The following is a 21,490-nucleotide window of genomic DNA, read 5'->3' as shown; positions in this document are numbered from 1 at the left end:
CCAACCTACTTCTTCCTCCTATATAAGTCCACGTACCCGGCAAACATCCAGGAGCACCATGAAAACCTAATTCCATCGCGGCAACCTTCTGTGCCCGAGAGATCCCATCTTGGGGCCTTTTCCAGAGCTCCGCCGGAGGGGGCATTGATCACGGAGGGCCTCTACATCAACTCCATGGCCTCTCCGGTGATGTATGAGTAGTTTACTTCAGACCTTCGGGTCCATAGCTAGTAGCTAGATGGCTTCTTCTTTCACTTTGGATCGCAATACAAAGTTCTCCTTGATTCTCTTGGAGATCTATTCGATGTAATCTTCTTTTGCGGTGTGTTTGTCGAGATCCGATGAATTGTGGGTTTATGATCAAGTTTATCTATGAACAATATTTGATTCTTCTCTGAATTCTTCTATGTATGATTGGTTTATCTTTGCAAGTCTCTTTGAATTATTAGTTTGGTTTGGCCTACTAGATTGATCTTTCTTACAATGGGAGAAGTGCTTAGCTTTGGGTTCAATCTTGTGGTGCTCGATCCTAGTGACAGTAGGGGAAACGACACGTATTTTATTGTTGCCATCGAGGATAAAAAGATGGGGTTTATATCATATTGCATGAGTTTACCCCTCTACATGATGTCATCATGCTTAAGGCATTGCTCTATTCTTATGAACTTATACTCTAGATGCATGCTGGATAGCGGTCGATGTGTGGAGTAATAGTAGTAGATGCAGGCAGGAGTTGATGTACTTGTCACACGTGAGGCCTATATACATGATCATGCCTAGATATTCTCATAATTATTCACTTTTCTATCAATTGCTCAATTGAAACCTATGGCCCCCGGGTCTATTTTTCATCATACAAGTTTCCAATCTATTTTTTGCAATCTTTACTTTCAATCTATATCATAAAAATACCAAAAATATTTATCTTATTATTATTATTATCTCTATCAGATCTCACTCTTGCAAGTGGCCGTGAAGGGATTGACAACCCCTTTATCGTGTTGGTTGCGAGGTTCTTATTTGTTTGTGTAGGTACGAGGTGACTCGCGCGTGGTGTCCTACTGGATTGATACCTTGGTTCTCAAAAACTGAGGGAAATACTTACACTGCTTTACTGCATCACCCTTTCCTCTTCAAGGGAAAACCAACGGAGTGCTCAAGAGGTAGCAATTGCCCCCTTTTTATTTTATTTTATTTTTTTGGGCCTTATTATTATTTGGCCTTTCTTTTTTTTCTTTTTATGGTACAATGCTCTATTACTGATGATCATCACACTTCTATTTATTTACAACTCAATGATTACAACTCAATACTAGAACAAGATATGACTCTATATGAATGCCTCCGGCGGTGTACCAAGATGTGCAATGACTCATGAGTGACATATATGAAAGAATTATGAATGGTGGCTTTGCCACAAATACGATGTCAACTACATGATCATGCAAGGCAATATGACAATGATGATGCGTGTCATAATAAACGGAACAATGGATAGTTGCATGGCAATATATCTCGGAATGGCTATGGAAATGACATAATAGGTAGGTATGGTGGCTATTTTGAGGAAGATATAAGGAGGTTTATGTGTGATAGAGCGTATCGTATCACGGGGTTTGGATGCGCCGGCGAAGTTTGCACCAACTCTCAAGGTGAGCAAGGGCAATGCACGGTACCGAAGAGGCTAGCAATGGTGGAAGGGTGAGAGTGCGTATAATCCATGGACTCAACATTAGTCATAAAGAACTCACATACTTATTGCAAAAATCTACAAGTCATCAAAAACCAAGTATTACGCGCATGCTCCTAGGGGATAGATTGGTAGGAAAAGACCATCGCTCGTCCCCGACTGCCACTCATAAGGAAGGCAATCAAATAACACCTCATGTTTCAAATTTGTTACACAATGTTTACCATACGTGCATGCTACGGGACTTGCAAACTTAAACACAAGTATTCCTCAAATTCACAACTACTCAACTAGCACAACTTTGATATCACTATCTCCATATCTCAAAACAATCATCAAGTATCAAACTTCTCTTAGTATTCAATGCACTTATATGAAAGTTTTTATTATGACTAAAAGAAAATTGCCATGTTGTTCTAAAGGACTCTCAAAATAATATAAGTGAATCATGAGAGATCAATTATTTCTATAAAATAAAACCACCACCGTGCTCTAAAAGATATAAGTGAAGTACTAGAGCAAAAAGTATATAGCTCAAAAGATATACGTGAAGCACATAGAGTATTCTAATAAATTCCAATTCATGTGTGTCTCTCTCAAAATATGTGTACAGCAAGGATGATTGTGGTAAACTAAAAAGCAAAGACTTAAATCATACAAGACGCTCCAAGCAAAACACATATCATGTGGCAAATAAAAATATGGCTCCAAGTAAAGTTACCGATGAACGAAGAAAAAAGAGGGGATGCCTTCTGGGGCATTCCCAAGCTTAGGCTTTTGGTGTTCTTGTATTTTACCTTGGGGTGCCATGGACATCCCCAAGCTTAGGCTCTTTCCACTCCTTGTTCCATAATCCATCAAATCTTTACCCAAAACTTGAAAACTTCACAACACAAAACTTAACAGAAAATCTCGTGAGCTCCGTTAGCGAAAGAAAAGAAAACACCACTTCAAGGTACTGTAATGAACTCATTCTTTATTTATATTGGTGTTAAACCTACTGTATTCCAACTTTTCTATGGTTCATAAACTCTATTACTAGCCATAGATTCATCAAAATAAGCAAACAACACACGAAAAACAGAATCTGTCAAAAACAGAACAGTCTGTAGTAATCTGTAGGTTTCGAATACTTCTGGAACCCCAAAAATTCTAAAATAAATTGCTTGACGTGAGGAATTTATCTATTAATCATCTTCAAAAAGAATTAACTAAATATCACTCTCCAGTAAAAAAAAGGCAGCAATTCTCGTGAGCACTAAAGTTTCTGTTTTTTACAGCAGGATCAAAACGTCTTTCCCCAAGTCTTCCCAACGGTTCTACTTGGCACAAACACCGATTAAACACAAAAAATACAATCAAAACAGATTCTAGATAAATTGCTTATTAATAAACAGGATCAAAAGGCAAGGAATAAAAATAAAATTGGGTTGCCTCCCAACAAGCGCTATCATTTAACGCCCTTAGCTAGGCATAAAAGCAAGGATAGATCTAGGTATTGTCATCTTTGGTAGGGAATTCTTCAATAAGACACCTATAACTTTTAGGAGTTTCTTTCTTTTTATTAATTATCAAACTCCTAGGCAAGAAATTAAGAAAATCATTTGTAGCAAAAGGTTCCTTAAGGATAGTGAGAAAATTGGGGTGAACACTTATGGATTTGAGATCCGCATTTTCCTTACTAGAAGTTTCACCCTTATTTTTAGGAACATACATCAATTTGGCAATCTTAACATTAGGAGGAGTGTTTTTCATGGAAGAAAAGGCAGACCCAATGTTGGTAATAATATCCTCAATTTTATCAATTCTAGTGGAATCTTGATCTATCTTTTCATTAACCATAGGTCCCTTTTCTTTAAAAAATTTAAGAGCAACTCCTACCTTAGATCCATATTGGGTAATTTGGTTATGGATCTTTCTATCCAAATTTTCAATTAACTCTATAGTGGCAACTTTATTTTGAATAATTTCAAGCCGTTGCATCACATGTTCCAAAGTTAAAATAGTTCAATTAACCAAAAGAGGTGGTGGGCCAAACAAATCTATCATAGCATTATAAGAATCAAAAGTATGGCTACCCAAGAAATTTCCTCCGGTAATGGTATCAAGAATACATCTATTCCAAGGAGTGATGCCCACATAAAAATTGTGAAGAAGAAAGTAGATTGCTTCCTAGTAGATCTATTTTGCGCATTGCAAATTCTGTACCAGGCATCTTTTAGATTTTCTCCCTCCCTTTGTTTAAAATTAAGAACTTCATTCTTGGGAGACAAAGGAGCGGATAAAGGACTAGCTATAATGACGTAGCAAGCAGAAAAGAGGTGAACGGAAAGAGAGGGCGAAAGGAAAAGAGTGCGGATAAAACGGTAAGGGTGAAGTGGAGGAGAGGAAAACGAGAGTCAAATGGCAAATAATGTAATATGAAGGATAAGGGTTTTGATGGGTACTTGGTATGTCTTGACTTGGCGTAGATCTCCCTGGCAACGGCGCCAGAAATCCTTCTTGCTACCTCTTAAGCATTACGTTGGTTTTCCCTTGAAGAGGAAAGGGTGGTGCAGTAAAGCAGCATAAGTATTTCCCTCGGTTTTTGAGAACCAAGGTATCAATCCAGTAGGACACCACGCGCGAGTCACCTCGTACCTACACAAACAAATAAGAACCTCGCAACCAACACGATAAAGGGGTTGTCAATCCCTTCACGGCCACTTGCAAGAGTGAGATCTGATAGAGATAATAATAATAATAAGATAAATATTTTTGGTATTTTTATGATATAGATTGAAAGTAAAGATTGCAAAAAAATAGATTGGAAACTTGTATGATGAAAATAGACCCGGGGGCCATAGGTTTCATTAGTGGCTTCTCTCAAGATAGCATAAGTATTATGATGGGTGAACAAATTACTGTTGAGCAATTGATAGAAAAGCGAATAATTATGAGAATATCTAGGCATGATCATGTATATAGGCCTCACGTGTGACAAGTACATCAACTCCTGCCTGCATCTACTACTATTACTCCACATATCGACCGCTATCCAGCATGCATCTAGAGTATAAGTTCATAAGAACAGAGCAACGCCTTAAGCATGATGACATCATGTAGAGGGGTAAACTCATGCAATATGATATAAACCCCATCTTTTTATCCTCGATGGCAACAATACAATACGTGTCGTTTCCCTTTCTGTCACTAGGATCGAGCACCGCAAGATTGAACCCAAAGCTAAGCACTTCTCCCATTGCAAAAAAGATCAATCTAGTAGGCCAAACCAAACTGATAATTCGAAGAGACTTGCAAAGATAAACCAATCATACATAAAAGAATTCAGAGAAGATTCAAATATTGTTCATAGATAAACTTGATCATAAACCCACAATTCATCGGATCTTGACAAACACACTGCAAAAGAAGATTACATCGAATAGATCTCCAAGAGAATCGAGGACAACTTTGTATTGAGATCCAAAGAGAGAGAAGAAGCCATCTAGCTACTAGCTATGGACTCGAAGGTCTGAGGTAAACTACTCACACATCATCGGAGGGGCCATGGAGTTGATGTAGAGGCCCTCCATGATCGATGCCACCTCCGATGGAGCTCCGGAAAAGGCCCCAAGATGGGATCTCTTGGGCAGAAGGTTGCGGCGGTGGAAATAGGGTTTCGTGGTGCTCCTGCATGTTTGCGGAGTATATGAATATATATAGGAGGAAGAAGTAGGTCAGTGGAGCAACGAGGGGCCCACGAGGGTGGAGGGCGCACCCAGGGGGTAGGCGTGCCCCTGGCTCATGGCCTCCTCGTTGATTGGTTGACGTCCACTCCAAGTCCTCTGGATCACGTTTGTTCCAAAAATCACGCTCCCGAAGGTTTGATTCCGTTTGGACTCCATTTGATATTTCTTTTCTGCGAAACACTGAAATAGGCAAAAAAACAGCAATTTAGGCTGGGCCTCCGGTTAATAGATTAGTCCCAAAAATAATATAAAAGTGTAAAATAAAGCCCGTTATCATCCAAAACAGATAATATAATAGCATGGAACAATCAAAATTATAGATACGTTGGAGACGTATCATGCCCCTCTTCTCCTCTTGAAGTGTTCTGGGATTTGATGATGGCAACATGTTGTATCATATTCTTCTTGGGAGCAGCCATTTTTGGAGCTGACGTTGACTAAGGGACCAATGGTTTGCCTCTCATTTGCATGGTGTTGTTACGATTTTGGTGGCACTAGCAACGATAGTGAGCGGAGTAGGGTTGCCGTTTGACCTTCTGATGTCGATGGTTTGGTGTTTCTATTAAGTGTGTCCATGCTACATTATGACCGTGTTAGACAAGTAAAATTTGACTGATGTATCAGATTAGGTTAGTGCGAGGCTTGCAACTTTATATTGCGAAGTATGCTAGCAAAATCGGAGCTACATTGTCCTAGATGTGTATATCACTTTTTTGCGGTGCTTTGTAGATTTGGTTTAATGCCTCCATAGTTGGCAAGTTGGTCCTTGTCGAGATGAAGTTAAAATCATCAAATTTAGGGCAATGGATGATGTCGACGGTGCTAGTTGTTGGCGCCGATCTGGTCATATGGTTATTCATGATTAGACATTCCTAATGGTCATGTCGACGGTCCCCTGTGGAAGTTTGTCATCTTGCATTTTGCATTTTCCCTCCAGTTAACCAAACAATTCTCTTCTACTTGATGAATGATAATAATAATTTTTTAGTCATTTAAAAAAACATGTTTGACTCAATTTTGTAATCACACGCATTGCATTATGTGGAACTAAATTTGTAAATCATACCTTATTTATATTGCTTCGCTTAAGGCCAACTTATATAATTGGTCTTAGGAATGGCTGTATAGACAATGCGTAAAACGATTGTTTTCACCGCTGGTGAATGTTTATTTAGATCATTAGCAAGGTCACCTCGTGGTTTCCATTGCTCACATAATTGTGAATGTTTGTGGGAGGGTCTATACATGTGTGTACAAGAGAAAAACGTTATTAAGAGGAGTTTGATGGATCATATAGCTAATTTTTGTTTGTAAGCTATTATATGTCCCTTCACTGTTTAGGCCCAATTGGAAGTTTGGAACACATCAGCTCAAAAGTTTTGAGCATCGACAACTACCACATGTGTGGCACAATAGACATCCGACCATACGACTCGTCCGGTCATACCCAGGAGCCAACCCACATGACCATGTATGGGCGAACATTAAAACTGCTCACACATTCGGGCGTAGCTACGACGACCCACACGACCCTGTGTGGTAATTTCCCACCTCCACCCCGTTAGTGTGAACATGTATGTAATTAGCTTTAGTTGCCATATGTAATTAACTATAGTTGCCATGTCTAATTACTGTAGTTGCCATGAACTTTAGTTGCCATGTATCATTAAATATAATTGACATGTATAACTAATTAGAGTTGCCATGTGTGGTCAAACCATAGTTGCCATGTATTGTCAACCATAGTTACCGTGTGTGATTAACCAGTTGTCACATATGCACATTTGTAGTTGCCGTCTATCACCGTGTGAGCATCGTGTGGGCGAAGAGCAGTTTCACCCACACGTTCAAACGAGCGTCGCGTGTCTGTTCGGGCGAGGAGTGCCCACCCGTGTGGCATTAAATGATAACGCCCACACGACGATGGGTGCTTATGTGGCTCTCGACCTAGATGGCAACTGCTACAATATTCATGCAAATGAATCGAGCGGCATCGACTGATAAATGTCACACGTGTGGGCGTTATCATTTAGCAAAGGTTTTGAGACAGGAAAACTGTAAGAACTGAGATGTAAGGCCAACTCCAATGGACCCCTAAAAAAGAGGAAGATTCGGACGAGTAAACCTTAGTGGAGTATATTTACCCCACTAAGTTTTGGCCGGACCTAACCCATCCCCAAAATATAACATGTATAATTTTGTTTCTTCTAACTTATTCATTTCTAGTTTACATTTCAACTACATATTAGCACACATATAGAAAAGAGACATAAATTCGAAGGTTCAAGAAAATCATGAATACAGTCTACAAACCGAATTTAAAGTTTACAAACTGAATTATTCGAACTAAAACACACCTAATGCCTCAAATGTATACCCTCCATCCCAAAATAAGTGACTCAAGTTTGTATTAAGTTTAGTACAAACTTGAGTCACTTATTTTGGGATGGAGGGAGTAGCAAATAACATGAGAAACACAACTAAGAAGTGCTATGAAGTAGCCAGTGATGCTCAATAAGATTTTCTCGGAGTTGAGTATGAACTTGTTGGTTCTTAATCCCACAATGCCCTTCAAGGTATTACTGGATCCTATTTGGATCATACTCTGGCTCACTAGAAGTCCTCTTACTTCACTTTTTGCCATCAACATCTGAGTGTCTTCCTTGTTGGGTGCCCTCAAGTACTCCAGTCCAAAAACATTGATCACAACTTTAGTGAACCTTCGAACAGCCTCCAAGATTGTGTCTTCACCAACACGGACATAATCGTCAATTGCATCGGCCGAACACCCATATGCCAAAACTCAAACAACCGCAATGCACTTCATCAGAGGGTTTGCACTTATCTCTCCGCATACATTTCTTCGAAGCTCATCATACTTCTCAATGGCTTTTGCAATGGTCAGAAAAAAAGACTTGTGTGCATCTGAAAGCACCGACGAAAGTACTTCTCCGGATAGGTTGGATTTGGATCAAACTAGTCTCTCATGATCTTGGCATGGCCCTTCACTTTATCATGGTCGATTGGTATGTGGCCAAACTGTGATTCTCTCCTAGGCCGCCGAATATCATCATTGAAAATCATCCCAAGAACAGTTTCAAAGTCTTCGTCATCTTCTTCCTCTTCGGATGACGACGAGTCCTCGAAGACCATCTCCCTCAACCTCTTCATCTTCAATTCAAACGGCCCGATTCAAAACGAAACAAAAAAAACTCACCTAGGCAAACCATCGAACACTTGCAAGGCGGCGGCGGTGCACTGGCCGACCAACGTCGTTTAGGCCAAACCAGCGGGCGGCGACGTGTGGGAATGACCTGCAGCGGTGCCCAAGAAGGTCAGATGCAGCATCCGCCAACAGAGGAAGAAGATTCGAAGCAATCCAACAAATTGGCTATGGCGACGGCGGCGGCGTTCACCTTGATTTCAGCAACGGCGACAGACGACGAACGGGCTCGGAGTCGAGCAGAAGGGCGGAGAGGGCCAAGGGAGGCAACTAGGTAGTGGCGGGGCCAGTGGACGTTCGTTGGGAGGTGCGTCGGCGAAGAGGCAGTGGGGGGAGAGGCAGATTTTTTTTTCTTCTGAGCGGTAGTGGCCGAGTATATTTAGGCGCTGGATAAAAGGCAGAGTAACAATTATTCTCTATTAGCTAAATGCTGAATGCTGGTTAGAGGAGTAAAATTAAAGAGGATCAGCTAGAGTTGGCCTAATGCATCTAAATTGTCACAGTAATTTGAAATTTTTGAATACTTCAAATTGCAGATCGGATACCACACTGTAAAAGCGTAGGAATTCTAGACACAAGTCATGTTTGTTTTTCTCCAAACTTCATATGGATCGCTCATTTTCCTAGTAATTTCATAGGAACCTGGGACGATTTGTATTGAAATTCAGCCCTCTCAAACTCATACGATTTTTGTTCTAAAAAAACTACTATGATTTTTCCATATTTCCAAAAAATGTGGTACGCAATTGCATTTAGACCCGAGCTTGTGCGACGTGTGAACGGGAGGAAAAAATACAAGGGATTGAAGACGCACATTTTTCAGAGAAGCTAGACCGATCAACACGAAATTGACTCAAGATCAACCAGGCGACCATCCATCTATTCAGTTTGCCGTGTGCATGAACCGAGGCAGGGCACCGCTCCCCATGCATCAAACACGTTTTCTTCAGTGTAGACACATAGACGGCACGCGGCATGGCCAAGCAGTACAAGGTCATTCAATATTAGTCGAAGTCGTTTGGTCCACCGTTTTGACGGCGCACCTGTACGGGCAACTTCGCCGAAGCTGCACGTTACGTGAGGCATTGCAGTGGTATTCGACAAGAGATTCAAGTCGTCTCCCTCTGGGTCTTCGACCCGCTGGCAGATGCATATTTCTCTCTTGTGACGGAGGAAAGAAAATGTGAAGAGAAAAAAATAGCCTAAAAAGATATAAAAATAGGGGGCATTCCGAGAATTGAACTCAGGACCTCTCGCACAATAAGCGAGAATCATAGCACTAGACCAAATGCCCATTAGTTAAGAAAATTTTCATTATCGGGCTATATATAATGATGCGCGCTAGAGCTTTGGGATGCAGATTTTAGGATTTCCCGAAATGCTTTTCAGGTGGGTTGCTTTCAGGTTTCAGCGAGTCATTTCTTTGGACCAGTTGGATTTCCACGGAGCGGTATGGTTATTGCTTTCCGACACGGCAGAGGGTGGTGCTCAACTGCTGATTGTTCTCCGACAGAGTTCTCCTCCTCCTTCTATATGCCAACTCGCCGGAGCGACATGCCTAGCGTCTCCCTTCGGGGATCAAATGTGAGAGATCAGCATGCGGTTTAAGTTGGGAATAGGGGATTTTTCACCCGGTTCTCAGAGACGTCTGTTAAACTCCCCGGCCACTTGGCCAAATTTTGTAATCTCCTCCTGCTAAGTCAATGAAATGTGATCCATTGAATCTTTCAAAAAAATATGCCAACAAAATTTCACCGCAAATAATTCAATTCCAGTGAAAACCGGGATAATTCAAGCATTCAAAATTAGGCTTAACTCAACTGTTTAAATAGAAATATTTCCAACTGCATACCGGTTACTCTCAATTTGATGCTGCTTCCTAAAACTAGGGAGAATGAAACTAATAAAAACTAACCTAGTAGTTGTGCCCTAAATTTCATCATCATCAATGATGCCATGTCTAGCAGCACATCGAGTGGGGACTGTAATATGGGATCCGGATTCGCTGACTTAGCCACAGCAAGTCCCCGCTGACTTTGCCGCAGGATCAAGATTCGAAGGCTGAGATTCGCTGAATCACTGTTTCCAATACTGTTCACATAAATCACTGTTCGTGCAAATCACTGTTGACCATACTGTAGCATCCGATTAGGCCGTCGCTTTTCAATCAGACGGACGTGATTAAGCAAAGGTAGCGGCACTGTAGCCTCGCTACCTTTGCCAGGGCAAGTCAGCGAATTTGAATCGTGTAATATGAGCCACACCTGATGTGTGCCTTGGTATTAGTTTAGCAGTGAGGTACCATAGTAATCCAGGAGTGGATCACTGGACAAAAGAACTCGTCGTAAATGGTTACGTTGATGCAAGCTTTGACACTGATCCGGATGACTCTAAGTCACAAACCGGATACATATTTTTATTGAATGGTGGAGCTGTCAGTTGGTGCAGTTTCAAGCAGAGCGTCATGGCGGGATCTATGTGTGAAGCGGAGTACATAGTTGCTTCGGAAGCAGCAAATGAAGACATCTGGATGAAGGAGTTCATATCCGATATAGGTGTCATACCTAGTGCATCGGGTCCAATGAAAATCTTGTGACAATAATGGTGAAATTGCCTTGGCAAAGGAATTCAGATTTCACAAAAGAACCAAGCACATCAAAAGACGCTTCAATTCCATCCGCGATCAAGTCAAGGAGGGAGACATAGAGATTTGCAAGATACATACGAATCTGAATGTTGCAGACCCGTTGACTAAGCCTCTCTCACGAGCAAAACATGATCAGCACCAAGACTCGATGGGTGTTAGAATCATTAGAATGTAATCTAGATTATTGACTCTGGTGCAAGTGGGAGACTGAAGGAAATATGCCCTAGAGGCAATAATAAATTTGTTATTTATATTTACTTATATCATGATAAATGTTTATTATTCATGCTAGAATTGTATTAACCAGAAACTTAGTACATGTGTGAATACATAGATAAACAGAATGTCACTAGTATGCCTCTACTTGACTAGCTTGTTAATCAAAGATGCTTAAGTTTCCTAACCATAGACATGAGTTTTCATTTGATGAACGAGATCACATCATTAGAGAATGATGTGATTGACTTGACCCATCCATTAGCTTAGCACTATGATCGTTTAGTTTATTGCTATTCTTGATGATTATAAATTGTTCTCATAAATTGTTTGCTCACAAAATCCCTATGCACAGGAAATGGGTTAGACTTAAATGTGCTAGTCATATCTTCATGATGCTCTCTTTATGTTTCAATTATTATCTTTTATGTGAGCATCATTGAAATCATCATGCCTAGCTAGGGGCGTTAAACGATAGCGCTTGTTGGCAGACAACCCAATTTTATTTTTGTCCTTTGCTTTTTGCTCCTATTTTGTAATAAATAATCCATCTAGCTTTTGTTATGATTGTATTTTTTTATGTTTTAATTAGTGTTTGTACCAAGTAAAGCCTTTAGTATCTTTTTGGGTGATTATTGTTTGATCTTGCTGATAAAAACAGAAAGTATGCGCTCATGAAAATAATTTTCATTTTTTTACCAGAGACCGATAAAATACCAATTCCAACTGCAGTAGATCAATATACAAATTGTCCTGGTCGTCCTAATTTTTCAGAATTTTTGAAGTTATAGAAGTATTCGAAACTTCCAGATTACTACAGATTGTTCTGTTTTTGACAGATTCTGTTTTTTATGTGTTGTTTGCTTATTTTGATGAATCTATAAGTAGTATCGGAGGGTATGAACCATAGAGAAGTTGGAATAAAGTAGATATTACACCAATATGAATTTATAATGAGTTCACAACAGTACCTAAGTGGTGATTTATTTTCTTATACTAACGGAGCTTACGAGTTTTCTGTTAAGTTTTGTGTTGTGAAGTTTTCAAATTTTGGGTAAAGATTCGATGGACTCTGAAATAAGAAGTGGCAAGAGCCTAAGCTTGAGGATGCCCAAGGCAACCCAAGGTAATATTCAAGGACAACCAAGAGCCTAAGCTTGGGGATGCCCTGGATGGCATCCCCTATTTCGTCTTCGTTCATTGGTAACTTTACTTGGAGCTATATTTTTATTCACCTCATGATATGTGTTTTGCTTGGAGCGTCATTTTATTTTATTTTATTTTGCTTGCTGTTTGAATAAAATGCCAAGATATGAAATTCTTAAATAATTAGAAAGTCTTCACATAGTTGCATAATTATTCAACTACTCATTGATCTTCACTTATATCTTTCGGAGTAGTTTGTCGTTTGCTCTAGTGCTTCACTTATGTCTTTTAGAGAATGACTGTGGTTCTATTTTATAGAAATTATTGATCTCTCATGCTTCACTTTTATTATTTTGAGAGTCTTTTAGAACAGCATGGTAATTTGCTTTGGTTATGAAATTAGTCCTAATATGATATGTATCCAAGATGGGTATAATAAAAACTTTCATATAGAGTGCATTGAATACTATGAGAAGTTTGATACTTGATGATTGTTTTCAGATATGAAGATGGTGATATTAGAGTCATGCTAGTTGAGTAGTTGTGAATTTGAGAGATGCTTGTGTTAAAGTTTGTGATTCCCGTAGCATGCACATATGGTGAACCGTTATGTGATGAAGTCAGAGCATTATTTATTTTTTGATTGTCTTCCTTATGAGTGGCGGTCGGGGACGAGTGATGGTCTTTTCCTACCAATCTATCCCCCTAGGAGCATGTGTGTAATACTTCGTTTCGATAACTAATAAATTTTTGCAATAAGTATGTGAGTTCTTTATGACTAATGTTGAGTCCATGGATTATACGCACTCTCATCCTTCCACTGCTGCTAGCCTCTCTAGTACCGCGCAACTTTCGCCGGTACCATAAACCCACCATATACCTTCCTCAAAACAGCCACCATACCTACCTATTATGGCATTTCCATAGCCATTCCGAGATATATTGCCATGCAACTTTCCACCATTCCGTTTATTATGACACACTCCATCATTGTCATATTCCTTCGCATGATCATTTAGTTCACATCGTATTTGTGGCAAAGCCACCGTTTATAATTTTTTATACATGTCACTCTTGATTCATTGCACATCCCAGTACACCGCCGGAGGCATTCACATAGAGTCATATTTTGTTCTAAGTATCGAGTTTTAATTCTTGAGTTGTAAGTAAATCAAAGTGTGATGATCATCATTATTAGAGCATTGTCCCATGTGAGGAAAGAATGATGGAGACTATGATTCTCCCACAAGTCGGGATGAGACTTCGGACAAAAAATAAAAAAAAGAGAAAAAAAGAGGCCATAAAAAAGAGAAGGCCACAAAAAAATAAAAAAATGAGAGAAAAAGAGAGAAGGGGCAATGCTACTATCCTTTTACCACACTTGTGCTTCGAAGTAGCACCATGATCTTCATGATAGAGAGTCTCCAATGTTGTCATTTTCATATACTAGTGGGAATTTTTCATTATAGAACATGGCTTGTATATTCCAATGATGGGCTTCCTCAAAATGCTCTAGGTCTTCGTGAGCAAGCGAGTTGGATGCGCACCCACTTAGTTTATTTTTGAGCTTTCATACACTTATAGCTCTAGTGCAACCGTTGCATGGCAATCCCTACACACTCACATTGATATCTATTGATGGGCATCTCCATAGCCCGTTGATATGCCTAGTTGATCTGAGACTATCTTCTCCTTTTTGTCTTCTCCACAACCACCATTTTATTCCACCTATAGTGCTATGTCCATGGCTCACGCTCATGTATTGCGTGAAGATTGAAAAAGTTTGAGAACATCAAAAGTATGAAACAATTTCTTGGCTTGTTATCGGGGTTGTGCATGATTTAAATATTTTGTGTGATGAAGATAGAGCATAGCCAGACTATATGATTTTGTAGGGATAGCTTTCTTTGGCCATGTTATTTTGAGAAGACATGATTGCTTTGTTAGCATGCTTGAAGTATTATTTTTTATGTCAATATTAAACTTTTGTCTTGAATCTTATGGATCTGAATATTCCTTCCACAATAGAGAAAATTACATTGAAAATTATGTTAGGTAGCATTCCACATCAAAAATTCTGTTTTTATCATTTACCTACTCGAGGACGAGCAGGAATTAAGCTTGGGGATGCTTGATACGTCTCCAACGTGTCTATAATTTTTGATTGTTCTATGCTATTATATTATCAATGTTAGATGTTTTTATATGCATTTATATGCTATTTTATATGATTTTTGGGACTAACCTATTAACCTAGACCCAGTGCCAATTTCTGTTTTTTCCTTATTTTTGAGTTTTACAGAAAAGGAATACCAAACGGAGTCCAATTGAAGTGCCAATTTTTGATGATTTTTTATGGACCAGAAGAAGCCCTCGATGTAAAAGAGTTGGGCCAGAAGAGTCCCGGGCCGTCCATGAGGGTGGGGGCGCGCCCTCCCCCCTCCCCCCCCCCAGCGCGCCGCCCTATCTCGTGGACGACTCGGGCACCTCCCTGACTTATTCCCGATGCCAAAAATTCCTATAAATACTGAAACCTCCAGAAAATAACCTAGATCAGGAGTTCCGCCGCCGCAAGCCTCTGTAGACACCGAAAAACCAATCTAGACCCATTCCGGCACCCTACCGGAGGGGGGAATCCCTCTCCGATGGCCATCTCCATCATCCCGGCGCTCTCCATGATGAGGAGGGAGTAGTTCACCCTTGGGGCTGAGGTTATGTACCATTAGCTATGTGTTTGATCTGATCTCTCTCTCTCTTTCGTGTTCTTGATTTGGCACGATCTTGATGTATCACGAGCTTTGCTATTATAGTTTGATCTTATGATGTTTCTCCCCCTATACTCTCTTGTAATGGATTGAGTTTTCCCTTTGAAGTTATCTTATCGGATTGAGTCTTTAAGGATTTGAGAACACTTGATATATGTCTTGCATGTACTTATCTGTGGGGACAATGGGATATTCACGTGATCCACTTGATGTATGTTTTGGTGATCAACATGCGAGTTCGGTGACCTCGTGAATTTATGCATAGGGGTTGGCACACGTTTTCGTCTTGACTCTTCGGTAGAAACTTTGGGGCACTCTTTGAAGTTCTTTGTGTTGGTTGAGTAGATGAATCTAAGAATGTGTGATGCATATCGTATAATCATACCCACAGATACTTAAGGTAACATTGGAGTATCTAGATGACATTAGGGTTTTGGTTGATTTGTGTCTTACGGTTTTATTCTAGTATGAACTCTAGGATAGATGGAACGGAAAGAATAGCTTTGTGTTATTTTACTACGGACCCTTGAATAGATCGACCAGAAAGAATAACTTTGAGGTGGTTTCGTACCCTACAATAATCTCTTTGTTTGTTCTCCGCTATTAGTGACTTTGGAGAGACTCTTTGTTGCATGTTGAGGGATACTTATATGATCCAATTATGTTATTATTGTTGAGAGAACTTGCACTAGTGAAAGTATGAACCCTAGGCCTTGTTTCAACGCATTGCAATACCGTTTTCGCTCACTTTTATCATTGGTTACCTTGCTATTTTTATATTTTCATATTACAAAAACCTATATCTACCATCCATATTGCACTTGTATCACCATCTCTTCGCCGAACTAGTGCACCTATACAATTTACCATTGTATTGGGTGTGTTGGGGACACAAGAGACTCTTTGCTATTTGGTTTCAGGGTTGTTTGAGAGAGACCATATTCATCCTACGCCTCCCACGGATTGATAAACCTTAGGTCATCCACTTGAGGGAAATTTGCTACTGTCCTACAAACCTCTGCACTTGGAGGCCCAACAACGTCTACAAGAAGAAGGTTGTGTAGTAGACATCAGAGACTGAAGGAAATATGCCCTAGAGGCAATAATAAAGTTGTTATTTATATTTTCTTATATCATGATAAATGTTTATTATTCATGCTAGAATTGTATTAACCGGAAACTTAGTACATGCATGAATACATAGACAAACAGAATGCCACTAGTATTGGTGTAAAGTGCATGAAGAAACTCTATGTTGATGGATTTTTGGAATCACTTGATGCTTGCGAACCATGCCTCATGGGCAAGATGACTAAGATTCCATTCTCCGGAACAATGGAGCGAGCAACTGACTTATTGGAAATAATACATATTCATGTATGCGGTCCGATGAGTGTTGAGGCTCGCGGCGGGTTTCGTTATTTTCTGACCTTCACAAATGATTTGAGCAGATATGGGTACATCTACTTGATGAAACATAAGTCTGAAACATTTGAAAAGTTCAAAGAATTTCAGAGTGAAGTGGAAAATCATCGTAACAAGAAAATAAAGTTTCTGTGATCTGATCGTGGAGGAGAATATTTGAGTTACGAGTTTAGTTTTCATTTGAAACAACGCGGAGTAGTTTCGCAACTCACGCCACCTGGAACACCACAGCGTAATGGTGTGTCTGAACGTCATAACCGTACTTTACTAGATATGGTGCGGTCTATGATGTCTCTTACCGATTTATCACTATCATGTTGGGGTTATGCATTAGAGACAGCTGCATTCATGTTAAATAGGGCACCATCTAAATCCGTTGAGATGACACCATATGAACCGTGGTTTGGCTAGAAACCTAAGCCGTCATTTCTTAAAGTTTGGGGCTGCGATGCTTATGTGAAAAAGTTTCAACCTGATAAGCTCGAACCCAAATCGGAGAAATGTGTCTTCCTAGAATACCAAAAGGAAATTGTTGGGTACGCCTTCTATCATAGATCCAAAGGCAAGATCTTTATTGCTAAAAGTGGATCCTTTCTAGAGAAGGAGTTTCTCTTGAAAGAAGTGAGTGGGCGGAATGTAGAACTTGATGAGGTAATTATACCTTCTCCCGAATTGGAAAGTAGTTCATCACAAAAATCAGTTCTAGTGATCTCTACACCAATTAGTGAGGAAGCTAATGATGATGATCAGGAAACTTCAGGTCAAGTTACTACCAAACCTCATAGGACAATCAGAGTATGGTCCGCACCAGAGTGGTACGGTAATCCTTTCTGGAAGTCATGTTACTAGACCATGACGAACCTACGAACTATGAGGAAGCGATGATGAGCCCAGATTCCGTGAAATGGCTTGATGCCATGAGATCTGAGATGGGATCCATGTATGAGAACAAAGTATGGACTTTGATTGACTTGCCCGATGATCGGTGAGTCATTAAGAATAAATGGATCTTCAAGAGGAAGACAGACGCTGATAGTAGTGTTACTATCTACAAAGCTCAAATTGTCGCAAAATGTTTTCGACAAGTTCAAGGTGTTGACTACGATTTTCTCACTCGTATTTATGCTTAAAAGTCTGTCTGAATCATGTTAGCAGTTGTGTATTTTATGAAATCTGGCAAATGGATGTCAAAACTGTATTCCTTCATGGATTTCTTAAAAAAAGAGTTGTATATGATGCAACCAGAAGGTTTTGTCAATCCTAAAGGTGCTAACAAAGTGAACAAGCTCCAGCGATCCATCTATGGACTGGTGCAAGCATCTCGGAGTTGGAATATATGCCTTGATAAAGTGATCAAAGCATATGGTTTTATATAGACTTGCGGTGAAGCCTGTATTTACAAGAAAGTGAGTGGGAGCACTACAACATTTCTGATAAGTATATGTGAATGACATATTGTTGATCGGAAATAATTTAGAATTTTCTGTCAAGCATAAAGGAGTGTTTGAAAAGAGTTTTTCAAAGAAAGACCTCAATGAAGCTGCTTACAAATTGAGCATCAAGATCTATAGAGATAGATCAAGACGCTTGATAAGTTTTTCCAATGAGTACATACCTTGACAAGATTTTGAAGTAGTTCAAAATGGAACAGTCAAAGAAGGAGTTCTTGCCTGTGTTGCAAGGTGTAAAGTTGAGTAGAGACTCAAAACCCGACCACGGCAGAAAATAGAAAGAGAATGAAAAGTCATTCCCTATGCCTCAGTCATAGGTTCTATAAAGTATGCTATGCTGTTTACTATTCCTATTGTATACCTTAGCATTTTTCTGGTAAGAGAGTACAATAGTGATCTAGGATTAGATCGCTGGACAGCGGTCAAAATTATCCTTAGAGGACTAAGGAAATATTTCTCGATTATGAAGGTGATAAAAGAGTTCGTCGTAAAGAGTTACATCGATGTAAGCTTTTTACATCGATCTAGATGACTCTAAGTCTCGATCTGGATACATATTGAAAGTGGGAGCAATTAGCTAGAGTAGCTCCGTGCAGAGCATTGTAGACATAGAAATTTGCGAAATACATACGGATCTAAATGTTGTAGACCCGTTGACTAAATTTCTCTCACAAGCAAAACATGATCACTCTTTGGGTGTTAATCACATAGCGATGTGAACTAGATTATTGACTCTAGTAAACCCTTTGGGTGTTAGTCACATGGAGATGTGAACTAATAACATAAATATGTGAACTATTGGTGATAAATCACATGACGATGTGAACTAGATTATTGACTCTAGTGCAAGTGGGAGACTGAAGGAAATATGCCCTAGAGGCAATAATAAAGTTGTTATTTATATTTCCTTATATCATGATAAATGTTTATTATTCATGCTAGAATTGTATTAACCAGAAACTTAGTACATGTGCGAATACATAGACAAACAGAGTGTCACTAGTTTGCCTCTACTTGACTAGCTCGTTGAATCGATGATGGTTATGTTTCCAAACCATAGACATGAGTTGTCATTTGATTAATCGGATCACATCATTAGAGAATGATGTGATTGACTTGACCCATCCGTTAGCTTAGCACGATGATCGTTTAGTTTGTTGCTATTGCTTTCTTCATGACTTATACATGTTCCTATAACTATGAGATTATGCAACTCCCGAATATCGGAGGAACACTTTGTGTGCTACCAAACGTCACAACGTAACTGGGTGATTATAAAGGTGCTCTACAGGTGTCTCCGATGGTACTTGTTGAGTTGTCATCAAGATTAGGATTTGTCACTCCGATTGTCGGAGAGGTATCTTTGGGCCCTCTCGGTAATGCACTTCAGTATAAGCCTTGCAAGCATGTAACTAATGAGTTAGTTGCAGGATGATGTATTATAGGACGAGTAAAGAGACTTGCCGGTAACGAGATTGATCTAGGTATTGAGATACCGATGATAGAATCTCGAGCAGGTAACATACCGATGACGAAGTGAACAACGTATGTTGTTATGCGGTTTGACCGATAAAGATCTTCGTAGAATATGTGGGAGCCAATATGAGCATCCAGGTTCCGCTATTGGTTATTGACCGGAGACGTGTCTCAGTCATGTCTACATAGTTCTCAAACCCGTAGGGTCCGCACGCTTAACATTCGGTGACGATCGGTATTATGATTTTATGTGTTTTGATGTACCAAAGGTAGTTCGGAGTCCCGGATGAGATTGGGGACATGACGAGGAGTCTCGAAATGGTCGAGACGTAAAGATCGATATATTGGACGACTATATTCGGACATCGGAAAGGTTCCGAGTGATCCGGGTATTTTTCGGAGTACCGGAGAGTTACGGGAATTCGCCGGAGGGGTCAATAGGCCTTCATGGGCCTTAGTGGAAAGAGAGGGCAGCAAGGAAGTGTGGGGTGCGCCCCCTAGGCCCAAACCGAATTGGTTTAGGGCTTTGGGGGCCGGCCCCCTCTTTCCTTCTCCCCTACTCCTCTTTCCTTCCCCTCCTAGTTGGACTAGGAAAGGGGGAACATACTCCTAGTAGGAGTAGGATTCCCCCCTTGGGGCGCATCCTATGAGGCCGCCGGCCCCCTCCCCTTGCTCCTTTGTATACGGGGGTAGAGGGCACCCTGGAACACACAAGTTGATCTATTGATCTATTCCAACCATGTGCGGTGCCCCGTCCACCATAATCCACCTCGATTATGTCATAGCGGTGCTTAGGCGAAGCCCTGCGTCGGTAGCATCATCATCACCGTCATAACGCCATCATGCTGACGAAACTCTCGCGTGAAGCTCTGCTGGATCGGAGTTCGTGGGACGTCATCGAGTTGAACGTGTGCTGAACTCGGAGGTGTCGTGCATTCGGTACGTGGATCGGTCGGATCGTGAAGACGTACGACTACATCAACCGCATTGTGCTAACGCTTCCACTTTCGGTCTACGAGGGTACGTAGACACACTCTCCCCTCTCGCTGCTATGCATCACCATGATCCTGTGTGTGTGCGTAGGAAAATTTTGAAATTACTACGTTCCCCAATAGTGGTATTAGAGCCAGGTTTATGCGTAGATGTTATATGCACGAGTAGAACACAAAGGAGTTGTGGACGTGGGTATATACATATTGCTTGCCATCACTAGTTGATTCTTGATTCAACGGCATTGTTGGATGAAGCGGCCCAGACCGGCATTACGCGTACGCTTATACAAGACTGGTTCTACCGACGTGCTTCGCACACAGGTGGCTAGTGGGTATCTATTTCTCCAGCTTTAGTTGAATCGGATTCAATGAATAGGGTTCTTTCTGAAGATCAAAAAGCAATCACTATACCGCGTTGTGGTTTTTGATGCGTAGGTAAGAACGGTTCTTGCTCAACCCGTAGCAGCCACGTAAAACTTGCATCAACAAAGTAGAGGACGCCTAACTTGTTTTTGCAGGGCATGTTGTGATGTGATATGGTCAAGACATGATGAGATATAAGTTATTGTATAAGATGATCATGTTTTATTGAAGTTATCGGCAACTGGCTGAAGCCTAATGGTTGTCTCTTTATTGCATAAGATGCAAGTGTCATGTAATTGCTTTACTTTATCGCTATGCGATAGCAATAGTTGCAAAAGCAATAGTTGGTGAGACGACCATGTGAC

Source organism: Triticum aestivum, chromosome 6A (assembly GCF_018294505.1).
Source record: "Triticum aestivum cultivar Chinese Spring chromosome 6A, IWGSC CS RefSeq v2.1, whole genome shotgun sequence".
NCBI lineage: Eukaryota > Viridiplantae > Streptophyta > Magnoliopsida > Poales > Poaceae > Triticum > Triticum aestivum.
Note: the sequence above shows the minus strand (reverse complement) of the source record.